Source organism: Panthera tigris, chromosome E2, assembly GCF_018350195.1.
Source record: "Panthera tigris isolate Pti1 chromosome E2, P.tigris_Pti1_mat1.1, whole genome shotgun sequence".
Taxonomy (NCBI): domain Eukaryota; kingdom Metazoa; phylum Chordata; class Mammalia; order Carnivora; family Felidae; genus Panthera; species Panthera tigris.
The window spans coordinates 19709895-19723978 of record NC_056674.1 but is presented as its reverse complement, the minus strand read 5'-3'; the positions used below and the strand labels follow the sequence as shown (position 1 = coordinate 19723978).

At 50.0% G+C, this 14084-nt stretch overlaps 1 protein-coding gene across 1 annotated transcript in view; it reads right to left on the bottom strand.

Moving 5' to 3' along the window:
* PEPD (peptidase D) overlaps positions 1-14084 on the bottom strand; it is a 112063-nt gene that overhangs the window by 53314 nt on the left and 44665 nt on the right. The window lies entirely within an intron of this gene.

Here is a 14084-nt window from a genome sequence, read left to right as displayed (position 1 = left end):
CAACCCTTCATGACATCTACAGAATTCTGAGTTAGGAGGGGAAAACTCCCAGCCCAGAATAATTGCTCCCACAGGGAGCATCTTTCTGCACCAGCATGTAATAGGTCTGGATGAGAATTTTCTAAAGACCGGCACCAAACCTCACCATATGATCACAACTGTCTGCCTACTCTGGGCGCGACACCCGGACAAAGGCTCCTACTGGACAGCTCTGCGCTGACGCTCCTGGGACTTGGGAGCCCTGCTCTCTGGTGGTCAGAACTGAACAGGACTACTCCCCCTCCCCGATGGACACGGGTCCACAGGCCGCATCCCCACCCCTCCTGCCTGCCACTGGGCTCCTTCAGGGGGTGCAGGGAAAGAAAGGCTCTTCCGGGGTGGGGGTGAAGCCTGGGGGCACCTGGCAGGTAACCTGTAAAAGACTGAAGCCAACCAGAAATTTACACACGAAACATGAGAAACAGTCTTTTTTTCCCCCTACAGCTCTCCCATTTTTCTTAAAATACATGACCCTTTGGCTCTTATTTTTCCTGCTTTTGATAGAGACGTTGGTATGAGAAATCTTTCTTGACTCTGAAAGCAGCTGCAGCCTCAGAGTGATGAAAAGGGTGATGGAAGAGGGCCGCCTGGCGCTGGGGGGAGTGGGGAGTGACAGGGTGGGGTGGGGTCTGTGGTGTGTGCCTGTAGCTACTCAGTGCCCACTGGGTTGCTACTCCTTGGGAACTCCAGCCCAAGGTTACCATCCATTTCAATTTCTAGGAAAAGCCAGAAAAGTCTCCTGAGTTTTCATTATTGAGGCTAAACAACCAGAACAAACCCAAAAACCCCACTGTGTGAGCCCAAGGAAAGCCGCCTATGTCCTAGAGTCTAGCCCAGAGGCTACCAGTTTACAAACTCTGGCCTCTGTCTTGCTAGAAAATTCCTCCTTGGGAGTGAGAAGTGGCGACACCCAGGGTCTTCCCACCAGGACCCTAACCTGACAGAAGCTTCTGGAAGCCCACGGGAGCTACAGGCAAGTCTCATATGGGCCCCAGAGGGGAAGGCAGGCCAGCTAATGGGGTGTGGCCAAAGCCAACTCAGCCAACTCAATGATCCGCTACAGAGAAGAAGAGGTCTCCTACCGCCACCAAGAGAAGGCTCAGCATTGCTACAGCCAGACCAAAGTCGTGGTAGCCAAGTCATAAAACAAGGATAATTAGTGAGCAGTAGAGACAGTGTATGGCGGTTACCATAAGTGAATGGGAAGAGAAGCAGGAGAACTTTCTACTGGTGCAGAAGTGGGAATCATGACAGAAAAGATAAGGGCCAGAGGAGGCATCCAGGGGACCCCATGCAGAGCAGGAATTTAAAAGGAAGATCCTGAAGTGAGGAAAGGTTTTATTGTTCAGATTAAAGAACCAGATCTTGGGGCGCCTGGGTGGCTCAGTTGATTAAGCATCGCACTCTTTATTTCGGCTCAGGTCATGATCCCAGGGTGGTGGGATTGAGCTCCATGTTGGGCACCGTGCTGAGCACGGAGCCTGCTTGGGTTTCTCTTTCTTTCCTCTCTGCCCCCCCACCCCTCATGTTTTCTCTCTCTCAAAATAAAGTAACAAACATTAAAAAAAAAAAAAAAAAAGAAAAAGAACCAGATCCTAGGCTCACAGGGACAACTCTAAGCCTGTCTGCATGGTTTCTGGCCCCCAAACAGGTCACCACATTAGCTTCTGTAACTGAGAAGGAAGCCACAGAGAGACTGGGCAGTGACGTCTGTCAGAGTGACATGATAAATGATAGTATCCCAGGTCTCGGATAACATGACCCAAGAGGATAAATGCCCCTGGGGAGTGACCAGGGAGATAACAGGAAACACACAGGCGTGATATTCCCACTTGAGTGTGCAAACAGCCACCACTGCTGGCCTGTCCTGCATGGACAGACCAGCCTCACTTGTGGCCAAGCTGCTCCTGACTCCACAGGGCTGTTGCTGTCATCACAGGACCTATCACCTGGATCACAGTCAACCTGCTTTGTCCTCTACCCTGCCTGGTCTGTGTGTGATGTATGATGCTCTACCCGCCACTGGCCTAAGTCAGAACACACCTGATCTATGCCTCGACCCTTGAACCGTGTGGCCCTCCGTACCCCCCAAGACCCTTGCTGATCACTGGCTGCAGAACTGTATGCTAATGCAAAGAGCTCACACCTCTTCTCGAGGGGATGCCTTCGCCTGGGCCTTCAGGCCAGCTGGCAAGGCTGGTGGGATTCTGACTCCCTAAGTACGGCTGGAGCCCAGACTAGCACCAAGAAACAGCACCAATCCTTGGGAAATCCCGTCACCCTCAGAATAAAGAAAGACTCCTATAAGCATCAAGGCAAGAAAATTACAAAGTTCCCTAGAAAGGAGAAAGAAGATGCTTTGCCTAAGATCTCTGGCAACAATGGAGGGTATGGTTTCATGGGATGAAGATTCAATACCCAGTGAAACCATCCTTCACAGAGGAGGCAGCAGAAAAACTCTCCGATGTGCAAGGTCAAAGCGAAAGCATTCAAGGAAAGGAAAAACATGGTACAAAACAGGGGTCCACACTGGATTCAGTGAGACAGTGCTAATTCTGAACTGTTACAAAAATGATTATAAAACAACACAAATGTTGAAAATAACTGCTGGAAAGAGAAGTTAGATAGTAAAAAACTGGAAGGCAGAGGTGGTGGGGGAGGATAAAGAGTAAAACCATGCTGAATGTCTCATTTTTCAAAGTGAAGAATCGATATTTTTCACAGAGGTAGAGACTATAGAGAAACACAGGGCCTTTCTTCTTAATTTAAAAGTAACTCTACACCAAAAGTGGAATGTGTAGGACAAAGAAAACTTCACCAACTTTCCAGAATGACAAAAAAATTTAAAATCCTGAAAGGTGGTACAGAGCCAGAAAGCACCAAAGCGCATGAGAGAGCAAACCTTCTGGTCATCAAGACGGATGCAAATGGCTCTCCTAACACCTAGGGGCCCTCCATCTGGAACACAAAAACTGCAGCTGAGAAAGTTAAAAGCAAGAGTAAGCAAAGATACACCAGGAAAATGCAAACACACACACACACACACACACACACACACACACACACACACACACATTTAATATCAAAACCAGTAGCAGATAAAGTTAAATTCAAGACGAAAAAGATTAATTAGGTCAACAGGGGTTCCTCGAAGCTATACAAAGGGTAAAATACACAATAAAAAACATAACAACCATGGAAATGAATAAAACACAAAAATCTGTTAAGAACCACAGAGGAATTCATAAAACCACCTCTCTTAATCCTAGAGAAAATGTACAAAATTAAGGGACGAGGCAGAAAACTGGAATAAGATGAGAAACCATACATCAAAGCATGTACTCTAAAAATAAAAAATTAACATTTTCCAATAAATGTTTAATGTTTGATTTTATCCCACAAAATACTGACAAAAATAATTTTAAATAGGTCACAAAGAAAAATCTCAAAATTAAGAAAAATAAAATTTACATAGACTACACTTTTTTTTCTTAATTTTTTTTTTAACATTTATTTGTTTTCAAGAGATGGAAAGAGACAGAGTGTGAGTGGGAGAGGGGCAGAGAGAGAAGGAGACATCAAATCCGAAGCAGGCTCCAGGCTCTGAGCTGTCAGTGCAGAGCCTGATATGGGGCTCGAACCCACTAACCGTGAGATCATGACCTGAGCTTAAGTCGGATGCTTAACCAACTGAGCCACCCAGGTGCCCCTACATTTTCTAACTCCAGTGGAAACCAGTAACCAAAAGTTAACCAAGAAAATTAACCAACCACATCTATCTGGAAATGAGAAGAAATGCTCTTAGTCCATTTCTTAGGTCAAAAATCAAATCAGCTAAAACTTCTTAGGATATGGTAAAGGCAGCATTCAAAAATATATGAGCCAAAATTCATTTATTACTCAACAAGAAGAAGACTGGAAAACAATGAAGTTTCAACTGAAGAAGTTTAAAGACAGATGTTCATAACGAGGTCAGGAAGGGAGGAGAAAGGAACAAGCATAAAACTGGGGATCTAGGAGGCAGATCAGCAGTGGAGCTGATAATTGCATCTGGAAGCTGATTGTATGAAGATACCATCAAAGTGGCCACACAAAGCTTCCCCATACAGAAAGAGCAGACAGTCAGGAACAGGAAAGGAAATACAACTAACAGACACAGAGCAGGTTTTCACATTTAACATAATAAAATAACCTGGTTCTAATAAGTTCAAAACTCTTGATGAGAATAAAAACGTTCCAAGAACTAGTTTAATATTACATGTCAACTATACTTCAATTTAGAAAAATAGATAAGGGGCGCCTGGGCGGCTCAGTCGGTTAAACGTCCGACTTCAGCTCAGGTCACAATCTCGCAGTTCGTGGGTTCGAGCCCTGCATCAGGCTCTGTGCTGACAGCTCGGAGCCTGGAACCTGCTTAGGATTTCGTGTCTCTCTCTCTCTTTCTCTCTCTCTGCCCCTTCCCGACTCATGCTCTGTCTCTCTTACTCTCAAAAATAAATTAAAAATAAATTAAAAATAAATAAATAAAAAGATGGGGCGCCAGGGTGGCTCAGTCAGTTAAGCATCTGACTTTAGCTCAGGTCATGATCTCACGGTTCATGAGTCAAGCCCCACATTGGACTCTGCTGTCAGCACAGAGCTCACTTCAGATTCTCTGTCCCTCTCTCTCTGCCCCTTCCCCATTTATTCTTTCTTAAAATAAATTTGAAAGAAAGAAACAAACAAACAAAGAAACAAAGAAAGAAACAAAGAAAGAAAGAAAATGATAAAAAAGAAACACACCCTTCCAGGAAAATGTACTATACTAACTCTAAGAGGAATAAAGGATAAAGTCAGACTGAAACAATGCCTTAGGAAAACCTGAAAAAGTTGTCCAAGAAATCCTCCCGCCAAGAAACAATAAGTTCTGATAGTATCAAAGGATTTCTTTAAACGTTCAAGGAATAGACATGCCTCTTTGCCTTCTTTTTCTTTAATTTTAATTTTAATTCCAATACAGACAGCATACAATATTATATGAGTTTCAGGTGTACAATAAAGTGATTCGACAGTCCTATACATGCCTCAGTCCTTGTCACCACAAGCGTACTCCTTAATCCCCATCATTATTTCATCCCCCTCTGGAACCATCAGTTTCTTCTCTATAGTTAAGAGTCTCTTGGTTTCTCTCTCTCTCTCTCTCTCTCTCTCTCTCTCTCTCTCCCCTTTGTTTGTTTGCTTTGCTTCTTAAATTCCACAGGGGCGAAATCATATGGTATTTGTCTTTCCCTGACTGACTTATTTCACTTAGCATAATACTCTCCAACTCTATCCATGTTGTTGCAAAGCCCCTCTGCTTTCTAAACTGTTCTAGAAAACAGAAAAGTGTGAAGAACTTCCCAAATCACAATCTCAAAAACCCTGTTCTCAAAATATGGCAAAGGGAGTTAAAAAAAAAAAAAATGTGTAGCTCAATCCTCTACTTTGAGCCTTTATAGTAAAAGAGTAACAACAAAACAGTCCTGGTGATGCGGACTAGATGCCGGGCCTGCTCTACGTACTGTCCACATAATGATTCACTGGATCCTCTGAATCATCCTATGAAACGCTGTTATTACCTTTTTCCCAGATGAGGAAACTGAGGCACAATGAGTGGCAGAGCTGGTATTCAGATGCAGGGTGCACCAGTCTCTGGAGGCTGTGCTCTAACCACCACTCTTTACTGCCTCCCCATCTCAGTCACGCGGCTTGTTACAGCAGAAATCCGCCGTGACGAAGCAGTGCGTGACACAGACGCCACACTAGCTCCCCACCAGGAAGTCCCCGCAGAAAATCCACCTAAGGTACACCTAGTGCCCGATCCTGGCGTCTCATGTCCCGCTCCGATAAAAGGAACTGCGGCTCCTCGGAGAAATGGCTGATTCTAGGGCTGGAGCGGGGAACACATAAAATGAGCCTGGAGCATCCTGCCGAGCCAGAAAGTAAGACAGAGCTCAGAAAGCAAACTGACCGGGGGTGGGTGATGTCAGAGGGACACAGGAGCCTAACTGAAAGAGCCCCCGATGCCCAAAGCTAGAATGATTTGAGCAAGAAAATAAATAACACCAGATTCTAACTCAAAGTAGAAAATAATCAGCTGTGAGTCCATATAGATAGAAAATAGTCCATAAATGAGTGATTCAGCAAATACATAAACGGAGAAGAAGAGACAAATCCCTACACAGAAGAATTACAGACAGCATATGTCGACGCTTCCAAACCAAGAGGACAGAGCACAACGCGGTACAGGAGGGGGGAAAGAGAAGCTCATGGTGGAGAAACTTGACAAACGCTGCCTGTTAGGTGAGGGAGGTCAACACCAGGGATAAGTGAGGTTGACAGCACGGAGCCCTGATACGACACGATGCCAAGAGGCACTCTGCTTCTGTGGTCTTCCTCCCAATGACCCATGACCCCAGTGTAACCCTGAGAAAGACATCAGAAAAACGAAAACTGAAGGATCTTGTACAAAGTATCTGACCAGCATGCCTCAGAACTGTCAAGGTCATCAAAAGTAAGGGCGTCTGGGAAACTGTCACAGCCAAGAGGAGCCTAAGGAGACCGGACAACCGAAGGCAGTGGGTGTCCTGGGTGGGATCCTGGAACAGGAAAGGAATATCAGGTAAAAGGTAAGGAAAACGGAATAAAGTGTGGACTTCAGATAGTAATAATGTGTCAACGTTGTCCACGAGCTGTGACGAATGTGCCAATCATGTTTAACGACAGGGGGAAATGGGTATGGGGTATGCCTGAACTAGCTAATATACTTGTAACTTTTCTGTGATCCAAAACTATCATAAAATTCAAAGTTTATCAATTCCTCGAAACACATATACACAAAAAGGCCAAGGGAGACGCCAAAAAGGCATCTGACAAAATTCAACATCTTTTCCTGATAAAATCTTCTCATAAGTCAGTAAGAAAATACTACTTCCTTAAGCTGATGATATCTATTTATGAGAAGTCAACGGTCAGAATCGGGTTCAATGGTGAAATACTACAGGAAAATCCATACAGATGCCTGCGGGCACCGCTGTTACTTACCAGGATTCTCAGGGGGCAATTTCCTGGGCATTTGAAGAGTAAATGCCTATTTCTATTGGCTTTGTCCCCAAAAGCTCTAACTAGGGCTGCATCAACCAGGCTGCTTATTTGCAGGAAGCCTTTCTCTCTGGTTCTTTGTCCACATTTTCCGGCCGAATACCAGACCTGTTTGCACCCTAAATGCACCCATTTTCCAGTTACTCTTATGGGCAAAACGCACTACCTTGCTTTAAGCCTCAGAGGCCCACAGCCCCTCCACCACCAAGGTCCCAGCTACACTTTCAGACACGGGGTCTGCTGAACCTCACAGAGAGAGCTACTCCCCTCCCTCATGTCTGGTCGTGCGGACAGAGAAGGCTGGTGGGCACGCGGGACCTGCCCTGCCCAGTACGGGATGGCCCAGGATGAGGCAAAGCCTGTTCTGAACACTGAGGAATTGTCTCCCCAAGGTGGGCCTGCCTCTTAGAAAGGGCTTGCTCAGCTCATTGAGGTACAGCCAGCTGGGTGCAGTTTCGTGGGCTGCCTTCCTGAAGGGTGTACCAAACAGATGGGGGTTTCCTGACCCCTCTCGTGGTAGGCCGAGTGTGGCCTGCCTCCAACAGCCAAGGAAGTGCTGGCAGGAAACCTGCATCAGCCTCACAACACAAGGCAAAGAACGGGTTCCGCCACACCCAGACCTGGGGTCTCAGCAGGCCCTTTATGAGCCAGCCGTGCCGTGGCTTCATCCCTCAAGGTGGCCAGTGGACAGAGGATGTGTCTGCCATGGAGGGGACAGGACATGCCCATGACAGTGACCAGGCCCACAGAGAAGGCCTGTCACATCCGTTCTCACCCAGGGGGGCTCAGGGTCAGAGGCTGACTGGACCTACACCTGCCCCAAAGGCCCCGAGCAAAACTCTAGCACCTTCATGGAGGAAAGTAAACTGAGGGTGGCCTTACTGACACCCAGGCTTGCCTAGAGGGAGACCACATTAGGTCAGACCACTCCCAGGGGACTGAAAGCTATACATCTCCAGAGCCTCCAAGAAGGAGGAAAATACGGGCTTCCTGGTAATATCCATCACCAGTGAAACCTGGATCCTCTGCACGACCCATAAGGGGCACAGCCAGAGCCGTACAGGGCCCTGTCTGACCACCACATCCAGCACGGAGAGCCCCCGGCAAGACCCAGAGCCAGAGTGGGGCACGCGGGTCCAGGCACCTGAGATATGGTCCTTCGGGGATTACAGTGCACCGGGAGGGCTGGACAAAGAGGGAGCTAATCTGAGAAAGCCTGGCGGTCTCAGGATACCTGGAAATGCAGCCCCTGCAGATATAACAGAGAAGCCGGGGAGTCTGTGGGTCCTGTGGGGGAGCTGGGAGTGAGGGATGAGCTCGGGGGTCACCTGTGCCTGGTGAGGCCTAGGGCTCGGGTCAGGGGGCAGGACAGGGAAAAGCAGCTTGTCTGCGCCAGCTGGCTGTGTTTCTACAGCCATAATCGCCGCGAGTTAGTAGGCTTGTGGTTGTGGTGTTTTCCTGCAAACTCTCCCATCTTCCAATTATCCTCACTGCAGTTAAGCGTTCTAGTCCTCAGAAAAAGAAAAAAAAAACCGGACTTATTTTACAACAACACAGCAAGGGTTCTGCAACCTGCTCCCTGGGGTGGGTGAACTGAAAGACCCAGCACCGCACAGCTTACGTGGAGAGACAGAGAGAGAGAGAGAGAGAGAGAGAGAGAGAGAGAGAGAGAGAGACAGTGTGTGAGTGTGTGTGAGTGTGTGTGTGTGTGTGTGTGTGTGTGGTGTATATGTGGGTGCAGGTGTGAGTGTATATGGTGTGTGAGCGGTGTGGTGTACAAGGTGGTGCACGATGTGGGGGGTGTGTGCACAGTACTTTGTAACTGTGTGTGTGATACGTGCGTCTGTGTGGTGTGAGTGATGGGGCGTGTAGTGTGCGTATGTGTGGCACATGTATGCGTGGTATAGGTGGGTGGTGTGGGGGGGTGTATAGGTCTGTGGGGAGTGTGTGTGGTGTCAGTGGGTGATGTCTGTGTGCGTGCACACACGGGCGCACAGCATCAGGGGAGGAGACCCTTCCGCTTGGCCCCCATCTCCCATGCACGGTCTGGACTCAGAGGGCACACCGAGCGCACAGAATCGTGACTCACTCGGTCCTGCCAGAGGGCGGGGGAGGTAAGACGACCTCAGAGCTGCCAGCACAGCGGAGCGAGTTCTTCAGCAACCAAGGAGGCTACTGGTGTGGGCTGCTGTGGGGACACAACAGCAGGGAAAGCCCAGGCCTTGTCAAGGGTCTCCAGGCAGGGTCGGGGGCGTCTGCCAAGAAGGACCCCAGCCCGGGGAGGAGGACGGACAGCCATGCAGTCCCCCAGCACACCTCACAGACCTTCTGCCTTTAAATCCCTCCCACGACCCCCACAGAAGTAGTCACGGGAGAGCCCCAAATGCCCCATTCACAGCCTGGAGAGAAAGCATAATTTCAATTAAGGTCCCAGGCTGTCCAAAACATCGTTATTAATCTCCTTGTGGCAAACGTGAGCCGGGACCTGCTTACACAGCCAATTGAGCCTGCTCTAAATTAGCGTTTGCAGGTAACTGGTTCCGCCTCCAGCCCCACGCCAGCCGGCTACAAGCTGGTTACACCTCTAACGTGAAATAATATGAGGCGGTAAAATGGACGGCCCAGTTGGGCCTGCACTCAGGTGCCCTTGGTGCCCGATTTACCCACACATTAACGTCTTCTCGCTTTAACACAATTTACTATACCTCAGCTGCAGAAAATGATGTTCGTTCCCTCTGAAAACCCTACTCACAGGCACAGCCCAGAGGAGAGGGGGATCCTAATAAACGCCATCAGCTCACTTTTTCTTTTAACATGCCCTCAAGATTTTATAACAAACCTTTGATTATAAAACAGACAAACAAAGATGAGGACCGGGTTTCCAGGCCAGCATCTCTTTGGCCTGAGTCTGGGCACCACTGCCCTGATGGTCTGCCCTCTTCTGAGAAAATCAGCCCGTCTCAACCCCCCATCCCCTGCTCCCACCCTGCCCCCAAGTCCTGACACACAGGAGTCCTTGCTCGTCTTGCCCTGTGTCCCTCTGTGGGGCTGGTCAGGCTCCTGGCACAATGCCCAGCAGGTTCCAGGGATGCTCTTTTGGGCTCGTGGGTCAGCAGCCTGCACAGGAACCTGGGCTCCCTGGGCCTTCCCGGGCATCGGTCCAGCCTGGCGTTAAAAGGGCCACACCCCATGGGGAAACAATACCTGCTTTAGAGAGGATTTTATACTCCCCACCTAGTTAAGAAAAGAATTCTAAAAGTTCATGGTGGCATAGAGGACAGCAAAAAATAGCTCAGGACATTTTCTTCTCTCTCCCATCCATCCATCCAACTCACCCACACATATCTCCTGACACCAACTGTGGGGCAGACACTGGGGATAAAGGAGACAGGACTTCAAGAAGCCTCCAGCCTCCCAAGGACACCAACCACAAAACTGTGTCACAGAGTCACCTGGGCAATGACAGAGAAACGTGCCGGTGGGGAGGAAGCTTGAGGCAGAGAGAAGTCAGCGCATCTCACCACAGCAGGTGCCCCCAGGGGCTTCAGCTGGCACTGGCCTCCTCAAATCTGGCCTGGGACATCCCAAAGTGTAACAATGACAACCATCTTCCCACTGTCTTCGGGGGTGACACCCTCAGCCCCCAAAGGTCACCCTGCTCACCTGTCCTTCAGGAACAGATTCCGCCTCTTGTTCTCATCTTCTCTGCCTCAGCTTTTCCCCAGCACAGTCCCAATCCCCCAGTGCTGTGCCCCAGGAACGTCCCTGTTCTCAGCTCTCAGGGCAGACACTGCTTCCCATGTGCACCTCCTGCAGCCAGCCGTAGCGTGTGCAAGGCATACAGTAGGTGCACGATAGCATGCACACCTGGTGCATCCAGTCAAGCTGAATTAATGCCACTTGGCATCCTCAGGACAGCCGCTCTGCTGTGAGCTTCAGGCTCATGTTTCTGATCCACAGAGGAGGCGGCCGTGGGGCCAAGGGACTGGAGGGCGGGGGCACTGAGCAGTTTGAAGACGAAGGTATGGTGTCCCCAGAGCTCAGCTTAACCAAGACCCCTTCAAAGAACAGCCAAACTCAACGTGGAGACTCCGGATCTTGATGCAAACAGACCAGCGTGGACTAGGTATTAGTAAGATTAAGGAATTACTGTTAATTTGGTTAGATGTGGTAATGATGTGGTGGTTACATAAAGGGAAAAAAACCCTCATCAGCTGAGACACCTACTGCTGTACGTACAGGTGAAATGACATCATGTCTGGAGTTGGTTTTAACTTTTTTTAATGTCTATTTATATTTGGGGGGGGGGAGGGGCAGAGAGACAGCGAGACACAGAATCCGAAGCAGGCTCCGGGCTCCAATCTGTCAGCACAGAGCCTGACGCGGGGCTCGAACCCACAAACCGTGAGATCATGACCTGAGCCGAAGTGGAACACTTAACTGACTGAGCCACCCAGGTGCCCCGTGGGGGTTGGTTTTAAATATAACTATAGCAAAACAAAAGGAAACACAAACTCTGCTGGGGACTTTCAGGCTCATTATATTATTCTTTTCTCTTTTTGCATAGGGTGGTGGATTTCTGAACTTTCTCATCAAAAGAGAAAAAAAACCCCTGCACTGCCTTGGGTCGGGGAGCAAGGAGCTGGGGGAAGCATTCCGAGGGCCGCTGGCCAGAGCTCACACACAGGCCCACCTGGGCTGCGGCGGCCTCAGGCTCTGGACAGTGGGTGGGAGGGCAGCTCATGTCCCTCCCAGGAGCCAGCTTTGGAGCTGGACTTCCGGCAGCTTAGGACACGGGGCTGCCACCGCACAGAAGACGTTAGGGCTCCGCCCTGGGGCAAGCTAGTCCTGCTCTAATTTCTGGGTTATTTTTATTTGAGGCATCAGCTATGGGCCAATTCGGCGGGGAACAGATTTGTGGGGCAGTGCCAATCTGGGGGACCGCTGCCCGGCCCACCTCCCAGGTAGCCCTGTAGAACCCCTCCTGGCCCTGATCCTGGCGGGGGGCAGGGGCCGCGGGACTACCAGAGCAGATACCGCACTGCAGTAGACCACGTGGAGGCGAAAGCTGGGACAGCTCTGCGTGCCTGTCCCTGTCCTCCTCCAGCGTGACAGAGCCGGGTCCTTGATGAAGCACTTGTTCCGTGCCCCCTCCTGGGACTGCACAGCAACAAGGGCCCTCAAGGCCATGTTAACCTCTCACTACTCGGGGTAAGAGGAGAGAAACACAGAGGCCCTCTGTTCTGGACTCCTTTCAGGGTTAGACTTTGAAAATGGCGCTGATCCCCAAGCCACATGAGGTGAACAGAAATGCCCATAGCGTCCACTGCTGATTCTGTCTGCACTTCAGCCTCACCCCACACTGACAAAGCAGGCAGGCCAGAAAGGCTGAGAGAGGGACATGGAGGCACAGCGGGGCCCCGAGAGCACCCGGGCGGACTCGGCAAAGTGGGGAAGGGGTGACAGTACCAAACCCGTACAAGGGGCACCCCGCCATGGGTGAAACTCTTTTCTGTGCGTACACTTGACACCAAACGTGAGTGACGCCGAGCAATCTTCCAATTCTCTGTGGTCACCAAATGGACGTCCTACAATTTAATTCTGACATAAACGGCCAGGGTGAGTACAGACCTCCCAGTCCCACAAGCCTGCCCCCACTCCAGACACCAATCGCAAGTCCAGGCCTCTGGTCCTTCTGGCTGACTGGCTATAAACTGGGGGTTCCTGTGACCCCCTCCCTTGGGTTTGATAATTTGCTAGAATGGCTCACAGAACCCAGGAGAGTGTTTTACTTACTATTACCACTTTATTAGAAAGGATACGACTCAAGAAGAGCCAAACAGAAGAGGGAGGCACAGAGCAAAGTACGGGGGAGGGGCAAGGAGCTTCCATGCCCCCTCCAGGTCGCCACCCTTCCAGCACCCCCCCCCCCACGTGTCCACCAACCCCACCGTGTAAGGTTTCTATGCACGTTCCCTTCTGCAGGCACGACTGAGTAAATCACTGGTCAGAAGTCCACCTCCAGCCGCACTCCCCCTCCCTGGAGTTTGAGGGGGGGCTGCAAGTTCCAACCCCCTAATCTCAGCAGTGGTTCCTCCAGCAACCAGCCCCCACCTTCCACAAGTCACCATATTAGCATAAACTCAGGTGCCCTTGAAAGGGGCTTATTATGAATAATTCAAGAATTCCAAGGGTTCTAGAAGCTCTGTGCCAGGAGATGGGGGCAGAGACCAAATATGTGTTTCTTATTATGTCACAGGGGGTGTCCTCTCCCCAGTGGAGCTTCTAGACGGTACTGTCACTGGCGGGAGACCTGGGACTGGGGGCCTCCTGCCCCAGGACCTGGGTGGGAGGAGAGCCACAGGAGCAGTTTGGGTCTGACCCAAGGGCTTCCTCATGCCATGGGCAGCAACCTGCTGACCCCTGGGTCTTGGAGAGGGGCTGAGGCGCTGGCCAGGCCACACCCCTCATGCTGGGCAGCCCCGGGAAGCGCTCCAGTGGGGCGCTATAGCCTAACTGGAGCCCAAGGTCAATGGAGTTCTCCAGAATGCTTTACGAGCCACTTAACCATTCCTCGACCCAGTCATCCAAGCACAGCAGACATAATGGCAGTGTTTACACATAAAAATGGCAAGCTTTCTTTACTAGCGGCTTTCAGAGTCACAATAGCAGCTATTTGGTAAAGTTTCCCGCAAATTGCAGAAACAAAGTCCAAGAGTGGAATGATGGGGCACTAAACCATCCTGAAAAGTAATCAGAGACCATTACCATCAAACACTCCGCCGAGAGCCGGGGAGGTGGCCACAGTCGGAAGACAAATCCTCTGCCCACGATGCCAAAGCCCTGCTCGCGATCCCCACTCAATCTGGGCACGGGGCTGCGGCGCCTCATCTGTTACTTGCTCAGGGAACATAAATTACTGTTTT